Here is a 16,859-nt window from a genome sequence, read left to right as displayed (position 1 = left end):
GGCCCAAATGGGCCAATGACCTACAGTGGTTACAACCCTAGTCATCAGCTACTCTAGCAATAACTTTAGTGAAAAAGTTAATGTGGCATCATTTACAAACAGAAAGTAGGCTAACCACTGAGGGAATCTGGCCAGATAAACATACATAGAGAACCATGCTGGGTATTTTATTTTATTTTTAAAACTTTATCGACAATTCATGTTTTATGTTCACATTGCTTTCCTAATATACTTCTCCCCCGCTCCTGCTTACCACCCCCAATGGCGTGCGCACACACACACACACACACACACACGAATTGAAGCTTTCCTTATAATGTAGGGGAAAAAAAACGCTAAGTAGAAACTAACCCATCCAGCTTTAACCCATGACTGCCAGGAGAAAAGCAGCCTCTTCTGGGTTTGTTTTTGGGGGTTTTTTGTGAGGCAATCTGGGTTAAATGACTTGCCCAGGGTCACACAGCTAGTGAGTATCATGTGTCTGAGGCCGGATTTGAACTCAGGTCCTCCTGACTCTAGGGGCAGCTGACTGCAGCTGCCCCTAAAAAACAGCCTCTTCAAGGCAGCGACATACCTCCTTCTCTACAACTTGTCCTCGCATTGGTGAATTCCTCTTCCAGAACCTCAATATAAGGAAGTGCCCACACCAGCCATGCTCACTTCGAACCTGGCTCCACCCTTCTCCCAGACCACTTCTCCATCTGGCGGCTCCTGCCCTTCCCCTAGCTTTTCACCTCCTTTTATGTAGTTGTGCTCCCACATTAGGATGTAAGTTCCTTGAAGGACTGTCTTTCTATTTTCCTTCTTTTTGAATTCCCAGGGCTTTGCACAGTGCCTGGCACATAGTACATGCTTAATAAAAGTTCTCTCTATCTGTCATCTATCATATAGCTATCATCTATCATCTGTTTCTATAACCTATTTATCATCTACCTATCATCTATAATCTATCTTTATCTATCATCTATCTATCTAAACAACCAATACACTACAGTATCTGTGTTAGCATCATTGCACATTTGTAATCATCCTCCACCTCACTTCAATAGAGAGAATGAAAACTGCTCTTTATCTCCTGAGCCAAGATTGGTCATTACAATTTATCAGAGTTCAGCTGTTTCTCAGTTTCATTTTCATTTACATTGTTATAGTGACTATGTATGTTCTTCTGGTTCTACTTATATCTATCTACATCAGTACATAAAGATTTTCCCATGACTTTTTGCATTTCTCATATTCATTATTTCTTTCAGCCCAGTGGTATTCCATCATATAGCACAATTTGTTCGATTATAACCCCATTCAACCCTGATTTGCTTTGTTTGCTGTTTCTTACTATCACACAAAAAAGAGGAGTATGGCCCCAGGACTTAGATTCTTGGATCAAATACTATAGTTTAGTGACTTTCTTTTTTCCACCAATCTTTTCTTCTCCCCTTTCCCTCTCAGCAGAGTTTCTGAACTAATATTTTCCTGCAAAAAGAGATCTGTGAGCTCCCTCTGTTCCCCATGTTTTACATCCTAAAAACCCTTGACACCATCCTGAATTTTCTCCTCTTGTACTCCACTTTCTCATAAACTTGTGACCTTGATTCCATCTCCTCCTATCTTTTCTGGAAGCTTGTCCCCATAATCATTTCTCTCTCTCTCTCTCTCTCTCTCTCTCTCTCTCTCTCTCTCTCTCTCTCTCTCTCTCTCTCTCTCTCTCTCTCTCTCTCCCTCTCTCCCTCTCTCTCTCCCTCTCTCTCCCTCTCTCTCCTCCTCTCTCTCTCCCCCTCTCTCTCTCCCCCTCTCCCCCCCCCTCATTTTCAAACCCTACCTACCTACCCTCCTGCTACTAACAATCATGTCCAAGTCCCCTACATTCTTATAAACCTTTGGTCGACCCTACTCTTTTGCCTTTCTTTGCACTGCCATTGTTTAGCATAGTGCTTGGTACACAGTAAGCATTTAATAAATGCTTGTTGGCTGACTGACTGAATGACCACCATCCCCTCAAATTAGTGTCCTACATCTCTCCTCCCTTTCTCAAAGTTCAGAAAAAGTTACATTGCTACAACTTCCCCTCTTCTCATTCACTTGTTAATCTGTTACAATATGGCTTCAATCTTCATTACTCAACTGAAACCTCTTACCGAAATTAGCAGTGATCTCTTAATTGCAAAACCTGAGTCTTTTCTCAGTACTTATCCTTCTTGACCTCTCAATAGCATTTAGTCCTGTTGATTACCCCTCTTTTCCTGGATACTATTACTCTGTCCCTTGGTTTTCATGACACTTGTCTCTCTTGGTTTTCTTCCTATCTATCTGGCCACTCCTTTTCAATTTACTTTGCTGAATCATCCTCTATGTCCCCTCTCTTATTTGTGAGTCTACCTCAGTATTGTCTCCTGGGTCCTCTTTTCTTCTCTATATTTTCTATCTTGGTGATCTCATCAGCTTCCATGAGTTCTCTATCATTTCTCTACAGATGATTCCCTTATCTATTTATTCTGTATCAGCTGCCTGCTGAACATTTCCAACTGGATGTCCCATAGGAATCTCAAACTTGATTTTCCTAAAACAGACCTCATTATATTTCTCCCCAAACCCTGACCTCTTCTTCACTTCCTTATTTCTGTTAAGGGTACCACCATCCTTCTGGTCACCCAGGTTCTTTGCATATATTTGCATTTATTCAATTTATATTTATGTTCTCTATATTTATATGTGTACTTGTCTCCCCATTAGAATGTAAGCTCCTTTCAAAAGGGAATTGTGTCATTCTTTGTAATTGTGTCCCTAGTGCTTAGTATAGTGTCTCGCTCATAGTAGGTGTTTAATAAAATACTTGTTAATTGACTGATTAATGCTTGATTCAGCCTTCTCCCTTATACCTCACATCCAATCAATTGTCAAATCTTGCTGATTCTCTCTCTACAGCATCGTCCACATTTATCCCCTTCTCTCTACTCAACTGGCCACCACCCTAGTTCATGCCCTGGACTATTCCATACCTGGACTATTTCAATAACCAGAAGGTTATTGAACAATTAGAAAATTGTACCCACTTCGCTAAGTCTCTCCCCACTCCAATCTGTCCTCCATACAACTGCCAAAATGATATTCCTAAAGCATAGGTCTGAGCTTATAAATCCCATTCTCAAGAAGCAATATTACCTCTAAGACAAAGTCACATTCCTCTCTTTGGCATTCGTAGCCCATCACCATCTAGCTCTGTTTCCCTTCCAGGGTTATTATATAGTACTCTCCTTTACATACTCTCTATTCCCACCAAACTAGCCTACTGGCTCAATTATAACAGATAGATAACATTCCTCCACCTATCTTGGTGCCTTTGTCCCCTATGTCTGAAAAATCTCTGTTCTCTCCTCTGCCTCTTAGAATCCCTTCAAAACTCATCTTAAGCACCACCTCTGAATGGAAGCCTCTTCTTATTCTCCCCAATTAACAGTCACCTTCATCTCAGAAATTACTTTCTATTTATTGAAACCTGTGGTCCAAGGTCTCCAAACTACCTAAGCTTTGGGATCAAACCAACTGTGTCTGATTCTAGGAAAGGCCCCAAAAAACATATTCTCTCTGTTATTCTGAGCAATCTCCAATTATATTTTGTGTCTAATTCACAAGTGGAAAACAGGGTCCTCAGCTCCCATATAAGCATTCAAGGAAATAATTACATATCAGATAAAGAACAGCCTTGATTTCTCCCACATAAGATACAGAAGGCACAAAAGATTCACAGGAACTCATAAACAGATACAGCAAACACACAAAGTGCTCACATTAAGCAGTCCACAAATATCCCTTAAAAGGTGCCTGAACTTCAGATTGCTATCAGCACAACAGCAATCTGACATTCCGATAAAATTCTTCTCTCCTGAAGTGTTCTGTCCAGGCCTTTTCAGTATCATTGTGCCACACTGTGGTTTGAGCTTTTTCCAATACACTCCTCAGAAGGCAAACACACTTTGGGACTGCTGGACAGGTAACTTCCTTCCCATTGGACTTAACACTGTTCAAACAGTTCTCTGAAATAATGGAAGGTGGAAACATCCAGATCTCTTCGCTCCCCTTATCAGGTTTTAGCCTCTTTTAATCATTCATTTATTCATTCATTCATTCATTTGTTTGTCTGTTTTTAGTTTTCAACATTCACTTTTATAAGTTTTTGAGTTCTAAATTTTTCCCTCTCCTCTTCCCCTCCAAGATGGCATGCAATCTGATATAGGCTATACAGGTACAATCATATTAAACATATTTCCACATTAGTCATGTTGTGAAAAAAGAATCATAAAAAAAGGGAAAACCACAAGAAAGAAAAAAAGAGAGAAAATAGTATGCTTCAGTCTGCATTCAGATTCCATACTTCTTATGTGTACAGCATTTTCTATCATGAGTCTTTTGGAATTGTCTTAGGTCATTGTACTGCTGAGAAGAGATAAGTCTATCAAAGTTGGTCATCGTACACTGTTGCTGTTACTGTATACAATGTTTTGCTCACTTCACTCAGCATCATATAAGTCTTTCAAGGTTCTTCTGAAATCCGTCTGCTTATCATTTCTTATGGAACAATAGTATTCCATTACGTTCATATACTACAGCTTCTTCAGCCATTCCCCAATCGATGAGCATCCCCTCAATTTCTAATTCTTTGCCACCACAAACAGCTACTATAAATATTTTTGCACATGTGGGTCCTTTTCCCTTTTTTATGATCTCTTTGGGATACAGATCTAGTAGTGGTATTGCTGGATCAAAGGGTATGCACAGTTTTATAGCCCTTTGGGCATAGTTTCAAATTGCTCTCTAAAATGGTTAGATAAGTTTACAACTCCACCAACAATTCATTCATTTTCCAATTTTCCTACATCTTCTCCAACATTTATCATTGTCCTGTTTTATCATATTAGCCAATCTGATAGGTATGATGTGGTACCTTAGAGTTGTTTTAATTTGCATTTCTCTAATCAATAGTGATTTAGAGCATTTTTTTCATATGACTATAGATAGCTTTAATTTCTTTATCTGAAAACTGCCTGCTCATATCCTTTGACCATTTACCAATTGGGGAATGACTTATATTCTTGTAAATTTGACTCAGTTCTCTATATATTTTAGAAATGAAGCCTTTATCAGAGACACTGGTTATAAAAATTGTTTCCCAGCTTTCTGCTTCCCTTCTAATCTTGGTTGCATTGACTTTGTGGAAAAACTTTTTAATTTAATGTAATAAAAATTATCCATTTTGCATGTCATAATGTTTTCTGTCTCTGGTTTGGCCATAAATTCTTCTGTTCTCCATAGATCTGTCAGGTAAACTATTCCTTGCTCACTCTTTATTTCTAAATAGGATACCCATTTTGAACTTATCTTGGTAAACGGTATGTTGCTCTATGCCTAGTTTCTGCTATACTATTTTCCAGTTTTCCCAACAGTTTCTATCACATAGTGAGTTCTTACGCCGTTAGCCTCTTTCAATAACAAGACTGGTTCCTCCAGTTGCAGGGCTAGATGCATGGGTGGTCCCTTTCTTCAAAGAAGTATTCTGTTCAAAAATGGCCTCTTCTAGCTATAGGATCTATGTAAGTGATGTTCTGCTTTCTTTCAGAGGCACGTTGCTCAGGAGCTCCTCTTCTTTCTCCATGAACTCCCAAATTTGCAGTTATTACCGGGAAACCTCTAAGGCTAGCATTTTGCAAGAGATCTCCCTTCTTTGAAAGAAGGCTAGATTCTGGGACCATGTTCAGCAATATTTTCCTTAAACTCTCCCTTTGAGACATCTAGGTAAGTGCATACCTGCTTCTGCCATATTCATATTCTCTCTTCATGTGCTCCCTGCCTCTCTGTCTCTGTCTCTCTGCCTCTCTCTCTGTCTCTCTCTCTCTCTCTCTCTCTCTCTCTCTCTCTCTCTCTCTCTCTGTCTCTCTCTCTCTCTCTCTGTCTCTCTCTCTCTCTCTCTGTCTCTCTCTCTCTGTCTCTCTCTCTCTCTGTCTCTCTCTCTCTCTCTCTCTCTGTCTCTGTCACTGTGTCTCTGTGTCTCTGTCTTTGTCTCTCTCTTTCTCTCTATCTCTGTCTCTATCTCTCTCTGTCTCTCTCTGTGTCTCTGTGTCTATGTCTCTGTCTCTGTCTTTCTCTGTCTCTGTCTCTTTCTCTCTCTGTGTGTTTGTCTCTCTCTCTGTCTCTCTCCCCAGTCTCTGGGTTGTATAAATACAGCCCTGGGTCACCACAAATGCTTGTACCTGGTCATTAATGGTTCCCATGGAGGCAGTGGACAAAATCTTCTCCTCCACCTTGGGAGAAAAATATGAGGGGAAAGGCCAAAAGGGACGGGGAGGGGCACACAAATAGTCATTCCTCTCTGTTTTTTAAGCTGGCAAATAAAAGTGACTCCTCCAGGAAGAGTCTATCTTCCTTAGAGTTATAGCTAGCCAAATTATTTAGGGGGTAGTCCCAGTTGCTAAACCCCATCCACCAAGAAGTACCAAGGGGCAGCTTCAAAACAGCCAGCTCCTCTTGGAGCAGGCTTAGTCTCTGAGATCTAATCAGGAATTGTCTTTTTCTTCTTAACAAGGTACCAATGGATATCTCCATACTCTACAAAGAGAGATGCTTTCAAAGTCCTACACAAAGTTTTACTGCTTACCAAGTTGAATATCCCATCAACTCCAGGCCCCCAAAAATGTTATGTTTTTATTTACTTATCTGTACACATATTTCTTCCAACATAAGGTAAACCCCTTGAGGGTCAGAAATCTTTTGTTTTTGTCTTTGTATCTATCACCAATGCTTACTACAGTCCCGAGACAAAAGTATTTCAAAAATGCATGTCCGGCCTCAGACCAAACATTTGACACTTACTAGCTGTGTGACCCTGGGCAAGTCACTTAACCCCAATTGGCTAAAAAAAAAAAAGAATTAAAAAATGCATGTCAAATGAATGAATGATTCCAAATGGTTTTCCAGAAGGGTTGGATCAATTCAAATCATCACCCATAACATATTTCTACTCACAGCCCACCATGCTGAGCATTTTAATTCTACTAAACAAGACTTAGCATAACTTAGATATATCACATCAGCTTAGACGTGTCACATCATTTCTCAATCCTGCTAAGCATACATTGGAATGGCATAATAGTAATCATAATAACAATAATAATAAACATCATTTACATAGCACCTACATGGGCCAGGCACTATACAAATATTATCTCATTTGACCCTCATAGCAACCTCAAAAGGTTATGTGCTATTATTATCCCAATTTTACAGTTGAGGACACTGAGGAAAACAGAGGTTAAATGACTTGCCCAAGGTCACACAGTTAGTACATGTCTGAGACAGGATTTGAACTCAGGTCTTCCTCACTTCAGGCCCAGTGCTCTATCCTCTGTACCATTTAACTGTCTCAGTAAATATAATAGAGTCAAACACTGACACTATAACCCCCATCAATGTGTCCCATACTCTAGGACTTCTGTGCATGGAGCTTTTTCATTTGAAGACCCTTGGGGCTCTAGATGGGTATCAAAAAGACAAAGATGCACCCAGTAAGGATACCTGCAGATTGACTACGGTTGCCTTACACCCCATAGGCACTCGATCAGCGTTTGCTTATTTTATAATTCAGAGTTCGTTCTACCTCAGTGTGCATTGATTTAGGGGTCCAATATCATTTCATTTTTTCAAGACAATCTGAGACTGCTCACCTCCTGGCTTCCTTCACCCCCTCCCCCCCACTCCCCCACCTCCCACATCCCCCCCACACACACACATATGCCCAATGAGAAACAGCTTCAAGGGCAGCTTTCCTAATAAAGTTCCTTATGACCAAACAATAGTGCTTCATTCATCTAAAAGGAGAGACCATGTTGTCAGAAAATCTGTAAGCAGCTACCACACAAATTCCCCAAAGCAATGAATGGAGCCTCTGTCCCATTTACTTCTGGGATCCAATTTCACTGCAAAACTTGGCCCAGTGGAGTTCATAAAACCAGCGTTCAGACACCATAAATGCCTGGTGGGTTTAGTGTGGACCCTGAAAATATCATATGCAGCATTTAAGCATTTCACAAGATACAGTTCAATTTTCACATTACTGAGTGCCACATTTTTTTGGTATGTTCATAGCACTCTTTCGAGAAAATGAAATGATTTATTACCTTTAGAGGGGTTGGTTTAAAAAAATAATAAGCACCAGTGTTGACTCTTAATATAGTTTCTCCTATAAAAAATTAAAGACAGGAGTGAAAAAGAAGAAAACGAAGCTCAGGTTTCTCCTCTGTAAAATGAAGGGATTGGACTAGATAACCCTTCTGGGTTTAAACCTATGACTCTGTGATCTGATTTGAAGGACCATGAAAAGGTAGGTTACAAAAAGTTGAACAGTCCATGTCATCATTTGCATAATTTTGAGAACAAGATCTGAATAAACAGCGAATCCCAATGTCAAAGAAAATAGTGGTCTCAAGCAATTGCCTATATTTTGACTAACAAAAAAATCCCCATATCTAGCAGGCACTAATATGGGAAGCCAACTTGCTGCTCGTCAGGTGCAAAGAGGATTTTGATTCAGCCAGAAAGAGTAACATGGGATTATTTGTGGTAATTTTCAGATTCTGAATTTGGTTTTTTAATTTTGGATGTTTGGGGGGGGTATTTTTGCAAATTGAATAAAATAAGTTCAGAACCTCTTTGTTGCCCTATTTGTTTTTGTTACAGCTGCTCCCAGGAGGAATGGTATTTTTTGCCATCTGTACATTGGCAACATCTTGCAGCTTTGTGCTCTGTCTGGGCATATGTTGTCAGCAGTTTTCCGTTTCTCACGCACTTGATACCCTCCTTTAAATTCCTATTTAAAACTCACTTCTTCTGCACAGACTTTCATGTGCTTACACTAATCACATCAACTCTCTTTAATCTTGTGTGGGTGTGTCATTATATCGTTCCTTCACACACCTGTTCAGGACAGGGAAATGCAATGCTGCCATGGGTGATTAGTTGATTGTAAACAGTTTTAAAGAAGAAATGGAAGGGTTGAATATTAATATGATGATAATATAGAAATGTTGTTTATCCAGTAGTTTACTGTCTAAAAAAATTTTATTTGGAAATGAATGATAAATCATTTCTTATACACTATGTTCCAACCACTGTGCTAAGCGCTGAGAATACAAATACAAAAGCAAAGACAATCCCTGCTCCTAGGCGTTTATGGGGCAGCTAGATGGTGCAGTGGATACCGTGCCAGGCCTGGAGGCAGGAAGACTCATCTTCCTGAGTTCAAATCTGGTCTCAGATACGTACTAACTGTGTGGCCCTAGGCAAGTCACTTAAGCCTGTTTACCTCAGTTTTCTCATCTGTAAAATGAGCTGGAGAAAAATGGCATACCACTCCAGTATCTTTGCCAAGAAAACTCCAAATGGGATCAGGAAGAGTTAGACACGACCAAAAAACGATTTAACAGTAATAACAAGACATTATGTTCTAATAAGAGGCAATAACACACATAGGAGAGTGGAGGCCAGAAGGGGGCACTTTGGTCCTGACAGCTGAAGGAGTAGTAAATGATGGACCCATAGGGACATAGATTGACACTTCCCATCCAGGAACAATGACAGTTAATTTGTCCCCAGTTCCGGAACCAGGAAGGGGAGAGGGTTTCAAGGTGGGGGAGAGGGGAGAGGAAAAACATGGTGACAAAATGACTTGTGAGCCTGTGGTGGAGATGTCCTAAGAGTGGTGAGTCAAGTGAAGCATATTGAGGCTTTCTTGAAATTCTGGGATAGGAGAGGCCCAAATGACTAATTAGGTCATTTTTTTTCTTCTTATGAACATTGAGCTTAATCAGAATGCTCTGACTAATCCATCAATCAATAAACATTTGCTAAGTGCTTACTATATGCCAGACACTGTGCTAAGCACTGAAGATAAAAAAAAGAGACAAAAAAAAAACCCTGTCCTCAAGGAGCTCACAGTCTAATGGGGGAGACAATATGCAATCAAATAAATACAAATAAGCTATGGAGCAGCTAGGTGACACAGGGGATAGAATGCCAGGCTTGGAATCAGGAATACTCATCTTTGTGAGTTCAAATCTAGCCTCAGATACTTCCTAGCTGTGTGACTTTGGGCAAGTCACCTAACCCTGTTTGCCTCAGTCTTCTCATCTGTAAAATGAGCTGGAGAAGGAAACGGCAAACCGCCCAAGTGTCTTTGCCAAGAAAAATCCCAAATGGGGTCACAAAGAATTGGACATGACTGAAAAACAACTGAAATATACAGGATAAATAAGAAATAATTAACAGAGGGAAGGCACTAGAATTAACAGGGGGTAGGAAAAGGCTTCCTGTAAAAGACAGGAGGATTTTAGTTGGGATTTAACAGAAGCCAGGGAAGATAGTAGGCTGAGTTGAGGAGGGAGATTATTCCAAAGTAGAGTCATAACTTGGAGTTTTTATATCATAGGGCAAAATTTCCATGCAACAAAGAGATCTCCTGGATGAGGGAGGCAGGACCTTTCCCAGAAGATGCTTTCTTCCTTCCTGGGTGCTCTTCCAAATCCAGCACTCTTTCTTCTGTATCCTCAGCCTTTAAAGGGCCACTGAAGTTTGCAACAATGAACAGGATCCTGAGATGAGACTGAGCCTCCCTTCCATTAGGCATCTACCCTCTCTTCTCACAACGGAAGGAATCCCACCAAACAAACCCAGAACCAGTCAAGGTTCTATTCTCCACATGGGAAAGGCCATTTCTGACCACATTCTCATCATCCTGTCTCCAGCTTCAGCCCCTCTTCTCTTAACAGGTCAGCAGTGCTGACTTGTCAGGTTTTCTGCCCTGGGGCAAAGCTCCAATTACCATGCCCCAGTTCAAGCTCTTGTCAAGAGTCATGAAAATCTTCATAAAATTCTAGGACTTCTAGATCAAAGGAGATAGTAATTCTAAAGTGCTTAGCATAGCTACTGGCACATAGTAAGCACTATATACATGTTGGTTATTATTATTTTTTTTTATTATTATTATTAGCTACTACAGGACCTGCATCCTCCTATTACATCATCAGGATGGTGTAGGAGATGAAACACCAGACTTGGAGTAGAAGACCTGGATTCAAATCCTGCCTCTGACATTTACCAGTTGTGTGACTATGAGCAAATCACTCCACCGTCATCATAACTAGCATTTATGTTTTGCCAAGCATTTTACAAATAGTGGACAAAAATGAGATGCTAAGTGGATAGAGAGCCAGGCATGGAGATGGGAAGACCAAATACAGCCTCAGACGCTAGCTGTGTGACCCCGGGCAAGTCACTTCACCCTGTTTGCCTCAGTTTCCTCATATGTAAAATGAGCTGGAGAAGGAAATGGCAAACCACTCTAGTATCTCTGCCAAGAAAATCCCAAGAAAGGGGTCACAAAGAATTGGACATGACTGAAAACACTAAACAACAATCCTTACAAATATTATCTTTTTTTATCCTCACAATAATCTTGAAGTAAGTGCTGTGATTATAACACCCATGTTACAAATGAAACTGAGTGAACTTCCTAATAAGCGTATGAGGCAAGATTCGAACTGAAGTCTTGTTTGTTCAAGGGTTATGCAAGGGCCTCCGTATTTTCAAGGTGCCTCTAGAATATCACCTCCATTAACCTCACTGGTATCTATAATTCTGCATGATAGGTTCATCCCTTCCAGTCAAATCATTATATCTTGAGGAGGGAATCCCCATTAAAATTCAATAGCAGGACACTATCAGACCTTAATCCTTCATGCAGAAATAATTTGCTATTTCTCCTTGAAAGGCAAGGAGAAGACTCCTGAGTCCATGGAGCACAAGGTGCTCACATTTTATTGGGAGTGGGGGTAGGGAAGGGGAACAGATGCTAGGCCAATTCACCCATCAACACGCATTTATTAAGTACCTACTATGTACCGGGCAGTGTGCTAGACACTGGAGATACAAGTACAACGGATGGAATAATCCCTACTCATAAGGAGATTACGTCTTGATGGATCCCAAAGCTTGTTGACTAGAATCACTAAGCAACAGAAACGTATTCGGATAAATTGCATCTGTTTGTGTTTCCTGTTGGGAATAAATTTACAGGGGTTACTACAAACTGCCAATTTCCCTGGCCCTCCAGTATCTCTGCAGCTTTCACCCACTCTCTGGGCTCTGTTCTCAAATGAGTCCAGAAGGGCATTGCTTATTTTGAAAATGACATGTTCAGTGTTATTAATACATTCCAAATATTAAAATTTTTGTCTAAGAACTGAGAAAATGATACCAGGACCATAATTTAGGAAGACCAGGTGGCTAATGAATACTTGGTGCCCAGGAATGTCTTGATTCTACTGCCCTCCTCTTCCAATTAACAAGAGCGTTGATGATCTCGGGATTGTTTCTAGCCAGCTGGGATAAATCAGCCTTTTGGCAGCTGCCCAAATGATGTATTTTAAGGGCACAGTCCATGCAGCTCTATATTGCAAGGCAATTGGGGCCATTGTGTATGCATATGGATTAACTTACTGTGCAGGCATCCTATCTGCTTGCTTAGTACCCTGTGGGTTGGCACTCAATAAATATTCAGTAATAATAAAGAGGAGAAAGGTCTAACAGCCCCTCACAATGGTTCTCTATCCTCATATTTCTCTATTACTATTTTTACTCTTTCCAGTAAAAAAAAAAAAGAAAAAAAGAAGAAGAAGAAGCAGGATGGTGAGCCCCAGGTACTGTTGCCACTCCTTCGCCTACACTAGAACCAATAGAAACTAACATAGTATTTCTCATAGGAGAAAGTGTGCTGCCGTTGAGAAATAGAAGCGTCAGGGTGAACTTGGACAAAGAGAACCTGGCATCGTTCTTACAAGGGCATGAAAATTATCAGCCTGGCCCTCTTTCCCTGGAGATCGTAGTGATCAGAAATGATGAAGGCTACATTTGGGCTGGTTACACAATTAACCAAATGAGCTACTCTAATGAAAGTCCAGTCTGAATTGCAATATGTGGGTTCAGATCACGATTATTCTGACACAGACAACCTCTAGACACTCCTGAATAATCTTTCCCAATGCCCTAGATTAGGCTGTGGATAAATAACAGGTTTTATATTCACTCATTCAGCAATTCAAAAAATTATTTAGCATCTACTATGTTCAATATAGGCAGGACATCATAGTGAATAGAGTACTAACCTAGGAGTCAAAAAGACCCAGGTTCAAATTCTGCCTTTGACTCATGCTGACTATGTGACCATGGGCTTCTCTTTCTCCTAGCCAACTCTCTAAGAATACAAGCTACAGATAGGGGCTGATCTGTATGAGTGGAAGGAGTTTCCATATTGGGAGTCCCTACACCAATGAAATCACAAATTTAGACCTCTCCACCACCAAGAAAAAAAAAGGTTCAGTTCACTGTTACTTGGAGAGTTTATTATTGTTGTCCAGTCACGTCACTTTTCATGACCCCATTTGGGGTTTTCTTAGCAAAGATACTGGAGTGATTTGTCATTTCCTTCTCCTGTGTGTCCCCATTTTACAGATGAGGAACTGAGGCAAATAGGAGTTAAATGACTTGACCAGGGTCACACAGCTAGTAAATGTCTGAGGATGTATTTGAACTCAGATCATCCTGACTCAAAGCCCAGGGGTGCCACCTACCTACACCATACTAGAGGAATACAGAGATGTATAAATCCACTCCCTGCCTTCCAAGAGCTTACAGTCTAGTATAGGTATATGAAGCAGGTAAATACACAGAGCATGATGGGTAGAAGGGGCCTTTGAAATCAAAAAGTCCCACTTCTTTATGTTACAGATGAGGAAATTCAGGCTTAGAGATTACAAGCAACTTTTCCAAAGGTCTTTTAGTCATTTAGAGTTAGGAGCAGGATTAGAGCACCACCACCTCTTACTCATCATCCCTACCATCCTTTTTCTGACGTTACTTGACACCCTAGACCTCAAGATTAATCATTTCAATGCTGCCTTCTCCATAGCCTAATAGTTCTCTTTTTTTCTTTCTTCCTTTCTTCATTCCTTTCTTTCTTTCTTCCTTCCATCCTTCCTTTTTTTTTTTTTCCAAATCTCTCTACTAGTTATGCCTCCATTTCTTCACCTCACTGTACTGAAGTTGTGCTTTTGGAAGATCACTAATTACTTCTTGTAGGGAAAGCCCCAGGGAAGAAGTGATTAGTAAACATAGCTGTCTCCCCATTTCTACATTTTCACCTCCTTATCTGTCCCAGCTTCACCCACAGTATCCAGGGTCCTGGGACAGCCACTGCCACTACCATGCCTGGCCTCTGGGAACTCTGCCTAGTTATCTTAGCTTTCCACTACACCATACTTGAACAAATCCCTTGGCCCCCTTAGGTCAGGTGAAACAACAGAGAAATTTTTCAGAAAGAACTTTTTCAGGAGTTGTTCTTTTCCCCCAAAAGAAACCAGTAAACTAAGAAGAAAACGAAACACATGAAAAAATAAAAATAAAAACAAACTGGTTTTACAGAGCACAGGCATCTTTTATCAATTTAACTAGTACAGCCTCAAATCTGCTTGGGTAACAGTCTGCCAGGCAAATAGCCCAAGCTCCTGTTCCATTTCACCCCTTAAACCCTGACAATCAAGTCAGGATACTAGTCTAAAAACGATTTGGGTAGGCCTCAAGGACTAGCGGCACTTCTAGTCCCTTCCAGAATCAGATTGTTTTCATCTCTTTCAACTATATACTACTCTTCTTCTGTAGTCATCCTGGTCCCTGCACCTCAACAATACGTCCATTGATTGGTTGTCAGCACCAAGAAGGCAGAAACAATCTCTTATTTACCTCTGTATCAGAAGAGACAGTCATATTGTAGTGCCTGGAGAGCCAATCCTGGGGTCAAGAAGACCCAGTACATGCTGGCTGAGGGAACCTGGGCAAGTCAGTTAATCTCAATATTCCAGGCAATTCTCAGACTATAAATTGGAGCAGTTGCCAGTCTGAAATGGTGGAGAGACTTTCCACACCAGGGAGAGTTGCCTAAATGGATGAAAGCCTAGTTCTGACTAAACACCCCATACATACCCACACACATCACCCCAACACCCATGAGCACTCTGTAAAATAAATGCTGGCTTGATAGAAATAAATTGTTCTGGCCAGCTTCAATGTGGAATTGTGCTTCATTCCAGGTGCCACATATTAGGAAAGAGACAACTAGAATGAGGGAGTGGGGGGGGGTGGAATTTAAGAGCGTGTCATCTAAAGATCCACCTTAGGACCTGGGGATGTTTAGCTAGGAGGAAAAAAGATTTATGGAGAATCTCTAAACCATCTTCAAGTATTTGAATGACTGTCAATTGGAAAAGGGGTACTTGTTCTGCTTTGTTTCTGGGTGGAAGTTACAAAGCAGCAAACATGTATAGAGTGCTATGTGCCAGGCACTGTGCTAAGCCCTTTTCAATAATCATCTCATTTGATCCTTACAACCCTGGAAGGTGCTCTTATTATCCCCATTTTACAGATGAAAAAACTGAGGCAAACAGAGGGTTAAGTGACTGGTCCAGAGTCACACAGGCCAACTCTTCCTGACTCTAGGCCCAGCACTCTATCCACCTAGCTACCTCAAAAATTAGGCTTGGTCAGGGAAGCTAGGTGGCACAGTAGATAGAGCTCTGGCCTTGGAGTCAGGAAGACATGAGTTCAAATCTGGTCTCAGACACTTGACACTCACTAGCTGTGTTACCATGGGCAAGTCACTTAACCCTGATTGCCTTACCTAAAAATTTTTTTTAAAAAATAGGCTTGGTGAAAAGAAAAACTTTCTAGCAATTGAATCTATACAAAAGTGGAACAGATTGCCTTGGGAAGTGATGAGTTCTCCCCCATTGGAAGCCTTCAAGCAAAGGCTGAACAACCACTTGTCCAGTAAAGATAGGATTCTTGACGTGTGAGCTGAACTATATAGATGGCCATTGAGCTCTGTTCACTTCTAATCACTGGAATTAAATCATCTTCTTTTTAAAATCAATTCTACCTCCCGACTTCCTTATTTCTGCCAACACCATCATGATTCTTCTTGTCATCCAGGCTCCAAACTTCAGAGTGTTCTTGGGCTCCTCCTTCTCTCCCTCTCACTGTACCCCACCCCCAAACAACACCCTATAACATATACCCAAATGCAATCCATCCTCAGGTTCTATTCATTCTTCTTCCTTGTTTTCTCTTTCATCCGGCTCTTCCATTCCATTCCAACCATCCATCATTCAGGTGGCAAAATGATTTTCCTAAAATGAAGGTCTTGACCATGTCACAGGGCCTCACTCAATAAGCTCAAGTGGCTGGTTCCCTGTGACCTTCAAGATGAAATCATCTGCTTGGCAATTAAAGCCCTTTATTGCCTGGTCCCTTCCTCCCCAAACAGTCTTCTCATGCTTTATTCCTTTCTACAGTCTGGATACACTTGTCTACTTGCTGTTATTCTCAAATGACACTCCATCTCGGGGCTCTGTTTATTTGCACTAGCTGTCACCCAAGCCTGGAATAATCTACTTCCTCACCTGGGCTTTATAGTTTCCTTAATTATCTTCAAGATTCAGCTCAGATGCCTACTTCTTCAGGAGCCCTTTTCCTGTTCACCTTCTTTACCTCCTTCCCTATTATAAGAGTGGCTGACATTTATACTGTATATAGTTTATAGGAGAAGCTAGGTAGCCCAGTGGATAGAGCACTAGGCCTGGAGTCAGGAAAACCTAAATTCAAACCTGGTCTCAGATCCTTACTAGCTGTGTGACCCTAGGCAAGTCACTTAACTTCTGTTTGCCTCAGTTTCCTCATCTATGAAATGAGGATGATAATGGCACCTA

The sequence above is a fragment of the Phascolarctos cinereus genome, unplaced genomic scaffold, assembly GCF_003287225.1.
Source record: "Phascolarctos cinereus isolate Bilbo 61053 unplaced genomic scaffold, phaCin_HiC Scaffold_7;HRSCAF=346, whole genome shotgun sequence".
NCBI classification, from domain to species: domain Eukaryota; kingdom Metazoa; phylum Chordata; class Mammalia; order Diprotodontia; family Phascolarctidae; genus Phascolarctos; species Phascolarctos cinereus.
This window is presented reverse-complemented; position numbering follows the sequence as displayed.